The sequence below is a fragment of the Epinephelus fuscoguttatus genome, linkage group LG2, assembly GCF_011397635.1.
Source record: "Epinephelus fuscoguttatus linkage group LG2, E.fuscoguttatus.final_Chr_v1".
Classification (NCBI taxonomy): Eukaryota; Metazoa; Chordata; class Actinopteri; order Perciformes; family Serranidae; genus Epinephelus; species Epinephelus fuscoguttatus.
The window spans coordinates 22,465,073-22,477,703 of NC_064753.1; the positions used below are offsets into that span (position 1 = coordinate 22,465,073).

General features: G+C 40.1%; 1 protein-coding gene across 2 annotated transcripts in view; it reads left to right on the forward strand.

The window, feature by feature from the left end:
- LOC125906310 (CUB and sushi domain-containing protein 1-like) overlaps positions 1-12,631 on the forward strand; it is a 537,329-nt gene that overhangs the window by 74,307 nt on the left and 450,391 nt on the right. The gene's annotated exons all lie outside the window — the stretch shown is intronic.

A 12,631-nucleotide genomic window follows, 5' to 3' on the forward strand; every position in this document is an offset into this window, starting at 1 on the left:
CAATCACCAACTGTAAGAAAATCAGATCCAACACCTGCCTTTGCGTCACCACTTGAAGAGTTGAGCTCCTTCATAAAATAGTTTCTAAGTTTGGATTTAACAAAAAAGCTGGCATGAAAGGAACATTCAGAAAGTCTTTAATTATTTTAAGTTCTTAATTTACAAACTATGTAATGTACTCTTCCAAACTGATTATGAACAGTTTAAGCAAGGCTGATAGATGATCATTGAGCACTGATCTGATGTCATAAGCATCAGTACATTGAGGAAAAGGTAAACGTTCTCACCACATGGTTCATTTAGTACCTGTTCTTTTGGTATCACGTGGACCTTATCAGCAGATGACGGAATTAATTCAGGTGTCGTGCATTTATGAATGTCCAATTTTCCATTTTTATCAAGGTAGTCTCACTTTCAACTAGTCCAATACGGACACTTGATCTTCGGCTCTGCATCAAACACAGACGCACCAAAGGATCCTTTAGTGGCAGTAAGATGCACTGGACAGCGGCCATTGTTTGATGTTATAAGGGTGACAAAGTCCACATGGGGTGGGTGAGAGCAGTGGTGGATGGGTCAGACAAACTCCAGGCTTTCACCCAGGATACCGCTGTTTGTGTCTCGTGGTTAACATAAAGGTAACAGGAGTTATTTTGATAAGAACAAAGTGTGCTAGTATGTGGAGCATACTGAGCTAGCATGTATGTCAGGTGACATTAGATTATGTTAGTAACAAACTAGTCTTTAGATACCAACTCTACATTCAGTGAATGTAGAGTCTGTAGGCAATCCCCGGAGATCTTGCCTCCGGAAGAAGAGCCCTGGTTTCTGGTGCTAGGCAGTTTGTAGCATGATATTGATCAGTCACGTTTGACGTTTGAGCCGGCTGCAGTTGTTGCCAGGTTAAACGCTCCATGTGGTGAACTAACGAGGAGGAACATAATTGAGGTCACTGCAAACTCTGAATCCATCGCAGTGGTTCAACATATTTACTTATATACAGTATAAACGGAAGTCGGAAACAGAAATTCGCCTCCTCAAACCGGAATGACAAAACACTGGGGGTCTGCCCCCAGAGGCTGTATCGCTGTCTGCTGGAAGTCAGACGCCGAATACAGCCGATGGGTTCCGAGAATGGTAACAGACCTACTTATTTTCAGTCAAACCATTTTTTTTTTCTAAACCTAACCACAACCTGTAGTTACCTAAACCTAACCAGGAAATAAACCTTAAAAATAGTTTGTCTTTTTTGTAAACATACGTTCTAAGTTTATTTTGAAAAGCTGCTTTCATTTAACCAGTGGGAACTGAACATTTCCTGTTAAAACAGAAATTTATTTTAAAAAGACAGAATAATGACCAAAAATTGATATGCCCTTCCCGTCATCCAAAACTGAAGAAAGAGTGCTTCATATTTTAACACGTAGGGCCATTGATCAAGTGTCAGTGTTTGACAAGCTGGGAATGAGACTGTGTTGTTTTCATCTACACTCCTCAAAAAAAAAGTACACTTAATTGTCACAGTCTAACACCAAGTCAGTTAAACTTCAGGAATATAAATCTGTCCATTTTGGAGGTGCAAGTGATTGTGAATAAGTTTCACCTCCTTGGCTGAAAGTGACAGTGAAAATAATAGTATTAATGATAAATTCATACAAAACTAATAGAGTTTCATGGAGTTTCAGACCTTTAGGGAAAAAAACAGAATACCTCAAAAGTGGTGGTTAAAAAATCAATAAATAATAATCCATAAGTAATCTACACAAAAAAAACCCAAAAACAAAAAAAACAACAGCAAGCGGTTGAAGCCACAGTGCACGTCGAGTTTTACATCATCTGTCAAAAAGCAATTTCAAAAATCATTTGCAGCCCTTTTATTGTAATCCCGTGATATTTTAATACTATCACTTCTCAGCTCTCGAAAGATATTGGATGCTCTGTGACCCGAATAACTTCCTACTATGCTTTAAGACAGGATAACAAACTTTAAATCAGGATGCAACATACGTGAGTATAGACATAAAGAGCAGTCCTCAAGATACAGTGGTTGAGTGAGAACTGGAGGGGCACTAGTTCAATCTCCAGACCTAACAGCTCTCTGGTTCTTGTGTGATAGGACCAGTTGATGGGTGCCTGTTAAAGTGCCCTTGAACAAGGCACTGAATCACAAACTAGTCTGGTGACACTGCACTGACTGCCAGCCCTCTGCTCTCGCTCTTCTGAAGAAAAGTTTGTGAAAGGACGATGTATTCTGCAATGAAAGGTGGCTGCTCACAAAACAATTCTAAAGTGCCCTTGAACAAGGCACTGAATTCCAAATTCCTCCAGGGGTGTTGCATTGCTGCCAACCCTGTGCTCTGTGAAGAAATGCCTGTGTGCATATATATATACTATGTAGGAGGAGTATGCAGAAAAGGCGTTCAAGGTACTTCAACACAAAGAAGAGAGCCCTGATTCAGAGGTTTACCTTAAACACTGAAGAAATCAAATAAGAAATATGAAAGGATTCTTATAAAAATGTTCGAATACCATTCAAACATTTATGGTGATTTAATGTTTGTGTGAAAGGCTCAACAACAAAGCGCTTTACATAAGACATCAAAGACATGAAAAAAAAGACATGAGGCAATATAAAAAGACAAAATAAAAAGACACATTTTAACAGGATTTAAAGAGTAAAATAAAATCCAAGACAAAAATAAGCTAAAATAAATTTGAACAGATAAAAGAGGAGATGAATAATTACAGTGCACTTACAGTTTAGTGCAAGATATGAATAAATAGCCCCAAATTTATTTTAATAAAAGGCTGTGGCAAAAAGAAAAGTATTTAGCATTGATGTAAAAGAATTAAGAGTTGGAGCAGGGAATTTGTCCTAATATCTGGTGTATAAAAACTGAATGCTGCTTCTCCATGTTTAGTGTTGTCTCTGGGGTCAGTAAGCAGACTTGTCCCAGGGGATCTGAGAGGTCTGAAGGGCTCATGAGGGAGCAGTAGATCAGAAATGTATTTGGCCTTGTACGTTACAGTACTTTGTAAACCAACAAAAGAGTCTTTCTTTTCCCATGTGTCAATTATTTGCCACATAGGAAGCCAGTGTAAGGATCTGAAAACTGGACTGAGTCACTCTCCTACTCATAGTGGGGAATCTAGCAGCAGCGTTCCAAATCAGCTGCAGTTGTCTAATTGACTTTTTAGAGAGACCTGTGAAGACCGTGTCACAGTAGTTGTGCCTACTGGAGATAACTTCAAGGGCAGGTTTTGCTAAATCCCACTGAGAGCTCTTAGTTATGGTATATTCTTAAAGTTATAATTGTCTTAAGGGGGCCATTGAAATTCAGGCCTGAGTGTGTAACTATGCCAGGATTTCACACTTGCTTTGAGGTAATGTTAGGGACTGACACTGAGCACTGACTTTTAATCATTCTTGTTTGGCTCCAAAAATCGTATCTTTTTTTTTTCCAGTGCATTTACACAGTGCTTCATCATAGTAAGAAATTTAGCTGTTCTCCATAATCCGAGCTAGTGGAGGCATGTAGATATTGAAGGAGGCCCAGGAATGGAGCCATGGGGAACTCCAGGCCATTTTTACACAATCAGATGTGTACTTATCAGTCCACACAAAATATTCCCTATCATTCAAACAGGATTTAAACCAGTTTATTGCTGTGCTAGAAAGTCTAAGTCTGTCTGTGGCAAGGTCGATTATCACATCTAAAGACTTGTATAGTCTGCGAAGGTGTTCAGTTGTTAAAACCCCCCCACCATTTTTAGTGATTTTTACCTAAAAATATGAGGTTTGATGTGGGCCTATAATTGCTCATTAGTGAGATTAGTAACAACAGTTTTCAGGGCCTGTGGGAAATAGCCTGACAAAAGCATGTGTTGACTATTTGTAGAAGATCTAATGGCAGTTAAAACATGTTTGAAAAAGTCTGTAGGGAGTTTATCAAGGCAGCAGGAGGAGGATTTCAAATGTTGCACAATTTCTTTCATGTGTGTATATTTGTTTAAATTGTGTCTTGCCAATAGAAGTGATCTTAAGGGGCCTCAGTACAAACCCCTATACCTGACATGGAGGAACTGACACCTTGTCAAATTTTCTGAATTTTGTCAGTGAAAAAGAAACCAAACTTATTGGTGAATCAAAGTTCAGGGGCTACTGACACAGGAGAGTTTGTCAGTCTGTCAACAGTAGTGAATAAAGCATGTGCTTTATTGTTGTACTTGGCAGTGATGTCAAAGAGGAAGGAATGCCTTTCATTTCTTGGTTAAAAGTTATAAATGCAAAGCCTCATTTTATACAGTAGATGTCATAATTGACCTAAAGGAATGCGCTTTTTGCAACCTCTTTTCAGCTTTTCAAATTGTTACTTACTTACTTTTGTCAGGGCAATGCCATCAATAACATTTGTAATTGTAGAGTGGAAATGATCCACAAGAGAGGGCAGGTGTGGAAAAGAAAGCTGGTATGAATAATATACTGGTGTTTTCAGTGATATACTGTTGATTACCTCTGTCTGAACATTGGTGTGCACAGAGATGGTCATCTCAAAGAAACACGGTGATGTTCAGGAAAAAGAACACCGGGCACCACGACCTAAGAAAGTTTTTGAGTTAATTGTTAGAGATGATTAAATCCTTAGTGTGCCCTTTATTGTGTGTGATCTTTGTCACATGGTTAGTCAGCTGTCTGTCCTGCTGTCAACATGAATGTCCAGTACAGTCATCACATTGCACAGTATTTAAGTGGCTTGCAGATGCTTAATTATAAAGCTCTACAAGAGGAACTCAACTGAAGAGCAACAAATTCAGAAGAAGAATATTTTCCACTTGCAATGAAAATAATTCTGATACAAAATGTTATCTCCACATGCTTCCCTATGCACTCTGGCTTTGTCCGTGAAACTTGGGGAGGGGTTGACTCAATAAGAGTTGTTGCACTGTTGTCTTAGTCTAACCAAGTTTCAAGGTCTTGTAGAAGTGGTGCAAATCTGTTTATACACTTGGTTGTTGGGGAGGTTTGTTGCTAGTTCTCCCTTTCACAGCTGTCCATGGCTGTGTCCTACTAAGCACAGGGGTTGATGAGGTGTTCTGCCTGGATGGTAGTGCAGGTGCAGGCCAGTGTTGCAAATCTCAGGGCGCTGGACTCCAGCAACACTACATTTTCTCAAGGAATTTCTTTACTCTTTGGCCTTACACTAAGAGTGTTCTAGAGAGGATTGCTACTTGCAAAATTATTATGTACAGACAGACCTCCTGTTTCATCTTGTCAGTCTTGTCGGTGCTACTTAGCCATGTGTTAGCATTTTCTTGTAGTCCACAGTACATAGTAAAGTGATGAAATTTGTGGAAGTCCTCTAGGGGGAGTATCTTGCTGAAAACTAACTCCAGCTTAGTCCCAGGTTTCCATGTATGTTAGTTCAGGCAAAATGCTGTTGGTGGTCCATACTTGTGCGGCACTAAATAAGTGCTAAGCATGTTTAAAGATATGGTAAAGGCCTAGTGTGTTTTTCATAAATGAAAGTCCTAGTAAGCAGAGAGTGACCAACAAAGAGTCTGCATAGTAAGCAACAAGGAAACATTGTGTACAAGCACAATTGTGTGTGTTTGTAAGCACAACAACTGCATTAATTGTGCTGCACTCATCAGTATTTGTAGAAATTAGCAATGGGTCAAATGATCACGTGTAATGTGAGAGTGATCGCTTGTAGTGACCCACAGGGGATTATCACCTGACTCGGCAGTTACCCTCAGTTCTGTGGTGCGCTACAGAGTCTTTCAGCTCATTGTTTTATTTCTGCAGCCTCCAACTTTACTGTTCTGTGTAAGTCCCACTGCTCTCATCAACCTCATTTCCATCCCCAGCAGGCCACATTTTTCCACAAAAAAGCCTTGATAAACCAACAGTACACTACCTGCCCAGCACTAAACAGCAGGCAGACAAAGTAGCTGGTGAATTAAGAGGAGTATCTGGCATAGAGAGCGAGATATTTCCTTTAGGAGTTGTTGGAGAACAGACAAGAGCTAAAAGGAGATAGTACAGCGGATAAGCTCTCAAATTATGATGAATTGTGCACTTTTTGAAAACAGCATGAAATTTCTACCATAGTTTGTACATACCATAAGGTTTATTTTCAGATGTGGAGAGAAGTCAGGTTTGACCTCTGAGGCCCAGGAGAGGTCAAATTCAAGATGGCTGCCAATAATATTCAAATATGCTTAACTTTGGAACCAAACACAATAGAAAAACATTTAAGGTGTCATTTCCAACTAAATTTAAGGTGCCCATTCAGTTAATGATACTTTTGAAATCACCAGAATTCAAGAAAATGCATTTAGGTCAAAGTCATGGTCAAATTATGCAGATGGAGTGAGCTAAAGTGTGCAAAAAGATGGTTTATTCCCAAGATTCCAACATAATAACAGTAATGATAATGATCATTAAAAATGTATTTACTTACAATATTTCAGTAGGTCTACTATGCTTCTTATACTGAAACTTACTTTGAAATCACTAATAACACGTCTACATTTACATGCCAGCTATTAGCTCTCAAGCCTGTTTGATACCAGTGGCACAGTATTGAACTAGGCTACTTTGCTATCACCATTAATTCAGCTATAGTCCTACTTCACACAAATGACCAAGCTGAAATTTCTAGCTAGCAGAATTATTTTGATCAGTGCCCGCGTGTTTTTTTTTTTTTTGTTTTGTTTTTTAAAAAAACCACAGAAGCTAGATAGCTAACTAACTAGGCAGACTCATTCCCGGCTACAATCAAATTCAATGTATTTGCATGTTAAGGCTTCACTCAAGTATACTTAAATTGGCGGCATTTCCCAGATGGCTCTTAGCGCTAAGAGCTTCTTAAGAACGCTCTTAAGCCTCCCGTGAAAGAAAAACACATTTCCCAGATCGCTCTTAGCGTAAGATCTTTCACTAAGAAGGAGTTGTAAAATCGAGCTAACCCACTCTTAACAGTCTTCTTAGCGACCAAATGCTCACAGATCCAGCCACGTCAGGCAAATTAATATTTCACTAAATTTTCTGACTAATTATTGTCTGAGTAATTTTTTCCCTGTTTTTCGTGGTAATTTTTTTCTGTTTGTTTTTTTTTTTTTTTTTTTTAAAAATCTGTTTTATACTTCAGATTTATATTGTTTAGCATTAATTGGTGTCATTTCCAACTAAGTTTAGGGTGCCCATTCAGTTAGTGATAATCTTGAGGTCAGTGGAATTCAAGAAAATGCATTTAGGTCATGGTCAAGGTAGAAATTGACTTACAAAAAACAAAATATTTCCCCCTCTTTTTAAATTTTTTTTTAATGAACCCCAAAAATATTTCAATTACTTTATACTCTCATGTATTATTCAGTAATTAGTTATCATTTACTGGGATGTGTGGTTATTTTTTCCTGCTAAGCACATCATTATTAGCAGATGGCCCTCTAGAGCATCAGTAGCTAATGCCAGTAGCGATGTAGTCAGTAGGCAACATGAAGAGTAGGCTACAGTATGCACAAGTGACGAGACAGAGAGCACTTCTGACATAAATATCCTACCAGGTAAACTGACTGACTATGTACAAACAATGGCCATGTTTCCCAGTTAAGAGCGATCTTAAGACTTAAGAGCACAGTTAAGAACGTCTTTGGTAAGAAGGGTTGCTAAGATACGAGTGTTTCTCAGATGTGTTCTTAAAGTCTCTGGAAACCCAAATCCACAATAGCCTTCTAAAGGCCAAATCCACACCAGCGGCGTCATGACGGCGGCGGCATTGACGCGAGTCAAGTGCTGCCCCCAGCACACACAAAAAGCGTTGCGCTCCGGGGCATCAACCAGATTTCTATTGCACACTCCAGTCCGCTAGGCTGGGAAGTACAAAATAGCGCTTTTTCAAGGGTGGTGACGCTGGAAAAATAGGACAATAGCGTCGAGCCGCCGCTGGTGTGGGTTTGTAAATAGAAAATAATGGGGGCGGCTGTTTTGGCCTTAACTATGTATTTTAGGGTCTTATATACACTATATTAAACATGTAAAAACAATTAGAAATCAGTTTCCATCCAAATTCGAAATATCTGTCTTTAAAGTTTTTGTACATTCTTGAAATTGGGTTTGATTTGGCCGTGGTTATCTCTGAGATTTATTACGTAATGAATTCTAAACCAATCATAAATCATCCGTCAGTTGTCTCATCCCGCAACAACGCAACAAAACCTTTCTGCTCCAGCTAAATCTGCCTCTTTGAGTCTGAGCCAACAAACAGCTTTCTAGTCTGATGTTTAGAAAATACAGATCGTAAACTGGCTGAACCACTCGGCTGCGACCCAGCGGAGGCTCTGCCCCCGGAGGGCTCCCAGCAGCACTCGAATCAGGTTGACTGGCTCCAGAGCCCGGACAATCTGAGCCTTTGCAGCTCATGGAGCTGCAGGAAGAGGCGGCTTGTGAGCGGCCGGGCTTGCCCCCCAGGCCCGGTGCTGGTGTCGGCTCGTGGGGAGGGGACGTAATGTTCACCCTTCCTCACCCATAATCCCAACCCCAAGCAGATAGCTTTGCTACACAAAAACATATCCCCAATCGCGGAGGTGATGCTGCGGGAAACAACACAATTTTAGCCGGGGGGGAACATTATTCGAGGCGGGCAAATACTTCTACACAACGCCAGAGAGACGGCCGGCCGGCACCGGTCTCTGCCGCTTTGAGGGTCTGTGTGTGTGTCAGAGTAAAGACATATTTAATCTATTAAGACTGGATGTGTTTGAATGAAAAAGGCTATTATCAGAAAAATGGAGAAGATTTATGTTTTCAATGAAAACCTATCTCAGTGAAGAAAGGCAAAGCATTAGCCTCCCGTTGTCATTCGTCTCAGCTAACATTGCATGTAAAAGTTATGTTAACTATTCTACGAAGTAACATTAATATGAATCACAAAACATTTTGAAACTTACCATTCAGTAACCACCTGAAAGCAATCATTTTCAGCTGGCAGGGCTTCTGCTTCATCCTCTGAATCATCAGAGGGCTCAAATACGTACGGCTGGATTAAATTTGTGGCAGCCATTGCTGAGCCAGGGAGATGTCAATCAAAATGAGGGAGCTGTCAATCAGAGCGTTATCTGCCACGCCCACTCTGCCCTGGCAGGTGGTCTAAACAGCAAAATGAGCTGTTTTTAAACCAGGTTTTCTAATAGTTATGAATGGTTATTTTCACTCAGACTTTTGTGGATGATTAATGAGACACTAAACTTTGATATAATATATGCATTTTTACTATTTCAGGCTGTGTTTCCAAAGGCTTCAATGCCCTTCTAAGGATCGCTCTTAAGATCGCTCTTTAAGAAGCTCTTAACAGGAGCTGTCCACTACCGTGATGCTGAAACAATTGATGTTAGGCAAATCGATCATCCACCACTTAATCAGCGCATAAGTCACACACAGCGCTGCTACCTAATGTACTAATTCCCTGCTGCTCATGTGTATGTGTGTTCTAATAATTCTAATGAAAAACTAAGACGATAAATATTTGTTAATGACCTATTTTCATGATGAAAACAAGACTACAACTAAATAAGAAGTAGTCTTGGTAAGAGAATCATAAGGAAATGTATTATATTTAAACAAAAAAAACCCACAAACGCCTTGCTGAGGCTGGTGCCGTCTCCCACCACGTCCAGTCCAGCTCCCCACTGCGTAAGAGCGCAGCACTGCCAGGCATTGCACCTCTGGGCTGAGGGCAAAATTGCACAAGGTTGCCCTCCGGATGTGTGGAGACACGAGTTGATGAGGCGTTGTATCTTGGGACTTCATTTGGACAGCCCGGTCTGACAGCATGTCGAGTGGGCTGAAGTGCTGACGCACAAATGCATTTACATATATGGTTTGGCTTCGCACACAGCGACGCTGTTGGTTAGCAACGAGAATTTGCTGTAAATTTGCTGTGGAGCATCCATTGATGTGGTTCCAGCTGAGCTCAATCACACCTGTCAGTCTGGAGGGTGGATGTGTTTCTGTTGTGCCCTGATGCATTTTTTAGATGTGGTAAACTGTCTCAACTATATGTGCTGACAAATTATTATAAACGATAGTCATGATGTTTCATTTTATTTATGTGCCTGATGTGCACAGCACATACAGGAACACACTTGTTATTCCTCATACTTATTTGTCTTCTTCTTATTATTTTTCTTCCGCCAGATTTCGGTGCATAACTTGTGCCACAGCTTTGAGCGCACATAGGGTCTTCATAAAACATATAGATTCAAGATTCAAAGTGTTTATTGTCATATGCACAGTATGGACATGCGTTCACTGCAGAATGAAATTCGTTCTTTTCTGTCACCAATTAATGCTAAACAGTATAAATCTGAAGTATAAAATAGATTAAAAAACAGAAAAAATTACCACGAAAAACAGGGAAAAAATTACTCAGACAATAATTAGTCAGAAAGCTTAGTGAAATATTAATTTGCCTGACGTGGCTGGATCTGTGAGCATTTGGTCGCTAAGAAGACTGTTAAGAGTGGGTTAGCTCGATTTTACAACTCCTTCTTAGTGAAAGATCTTAAGCTAAGAGCGATCTGGGAAATGTGTTTTTCTTTCACGGGAGGTTTAAGAGCGTTCTTAAGAAGCTCTTAGCGCTAAGAGCCATCTGGGAAATGCCGCCAATTTAAGTATACTTGAGTGAAGCCTTAACATGCAAATACATTGAATTTGATTGTAGCCAGGAGTGAGTCTGCCTAGTTAGTTAGCTATCTAGCTTCTGTGGTTAAAAAAAACCAAACAAACAAAAAAAAAAAAAACACGGGCACTGATCAAAATAATTCTGCTAGCTAGAGATTTCAGCTTGGTCATTTGTGTGAAGTAGGACTATAGCTGAATTAATGGTGATAGCAAAGTAGCCTAGTTCAATACTGTGCCACTGGTATCAAACAGGCTTGAGAGCTAATAGCTGGCATGTAAATGTAGACGTGTTATTAGTGATTTCAAAGTAAGTTTCAGTATAAGAAGCATAGTAGACCTACTGAAATATTGTAAGTAAATACATTTTTAATGATCATTATCATTACTGTTATTATGTTGGAATCTTGGGAATAAACCATCTTTTTGCACACTTTAGCTCACTCCATCTGCATAATTTGACCATGACTTTGACCTAAATACATTTTCTTGAATTCTGGTGATTTCGAAAGTATCATCAACTGAATGGGCACCTTAAATTTAGTTGGAAATGACACCTTAAATGTTTTTCTATTGTGTTTGGTTCCAAAGTTAAGCATATTTGAATATTATTGGAGGCCATCTTGAATTTGACCTCTCCTGGGCCTCAGAGGTCAAATCTGACTTCTCTCCACATCTGAAAATAAACCTTATGGTATGTACAAACTATGGTAGAAATTTCATGCTTTTTTCAAAAAGTGCACAATTTATCTGCTAATCCGCTGTATATGGAGCTTTATCCCTATCTTTATTCAAGAGAGTGGTCTATCAGTTTGAAAGCATGATTTATTGATTTCACGTTCAAAAACCCTGCCCTCGCTCTCAAATAGCCTCTGCTTGCGCTTGGATCTACTCTATTTCTGCTCAGACTGTGTGCTCACACTCAAATACCATGTTGCTCGCACAGATTTCCTGCTCGAGCTTCAGCTTTTCTCCTCAAACTGTTTCTGTGTGCTTGTGGAATTTCTGCTCTCAGATTTCTGCCCTGCGCTGGGATTTTTTTGTGTAACAACCCTGTCAAAATCCCCCAACCAATCCACCTTATTTTTCACAAAAACAGAGCTAACTGGAGTAGTTTCATGTCCTATCCGACAACGGGAGGTTTTTAACAGATGACGTCTGCTGGTACACTGCTGGTACACTGGAGACGGGGATCAAGCAGTTTGTCTCATTCGAGATACAGTACAGGCCAAAAGTTTGGACACACCTTCTCATTCAATGCGTTTTCTTTATTTTCATGACTATTTACATTGTAGATTCTCACTGAAGGCATTAAAACTATGAATGAACACATGTGGAGTTATGTACTTAACAAAAAAAGGTGAAATAACTGAAAACATGTTTTATATTCTAGTTTCTTCAAAATAGCCACCCTTTGCTCTGATTACTGCTTTGCACACTCTTGGCATTCTCTTGATGAGCTTCAAGAGGTAGTCACCTGAAATGGTTTTCCAACAGTCTTGAAGGAGTTCCCAGAGGTGTTTAGCACTTGTTGGCCCCTTTGCCTTCACTCTGCGGTCCAGCTCACCCCAAACCATCTCGATTGGGTTCAGGTCCAGTGACTGTGGAGGCCAGGTCATCTGCCGCAGCACTCCATCACTCTCCTTCTTGGTCAAATAGCCCTTACACAGCCTGGAGGTGTGTTTGGGGTCATTGTCCTGTTGAAAAATAAATGATCGTCCAACTAAACGTAAACCGGATGGGATGGCATGTCGCTGCAGGATGCTGTGGTAGCCATGCTGGTTCAGTGTGCCTTCAATTTTGAATAAATCCCCAACAGTGTCACCAGCAAAACACCCCCACACCATCACACCTCCTCCTCCATGCTTCACAGTGGGAACCAGGCATGTGGAATCCATCCGTTCACCTTTTCTGCGTCTCACACAGACACGGCGGTTGGAACCAAAGATC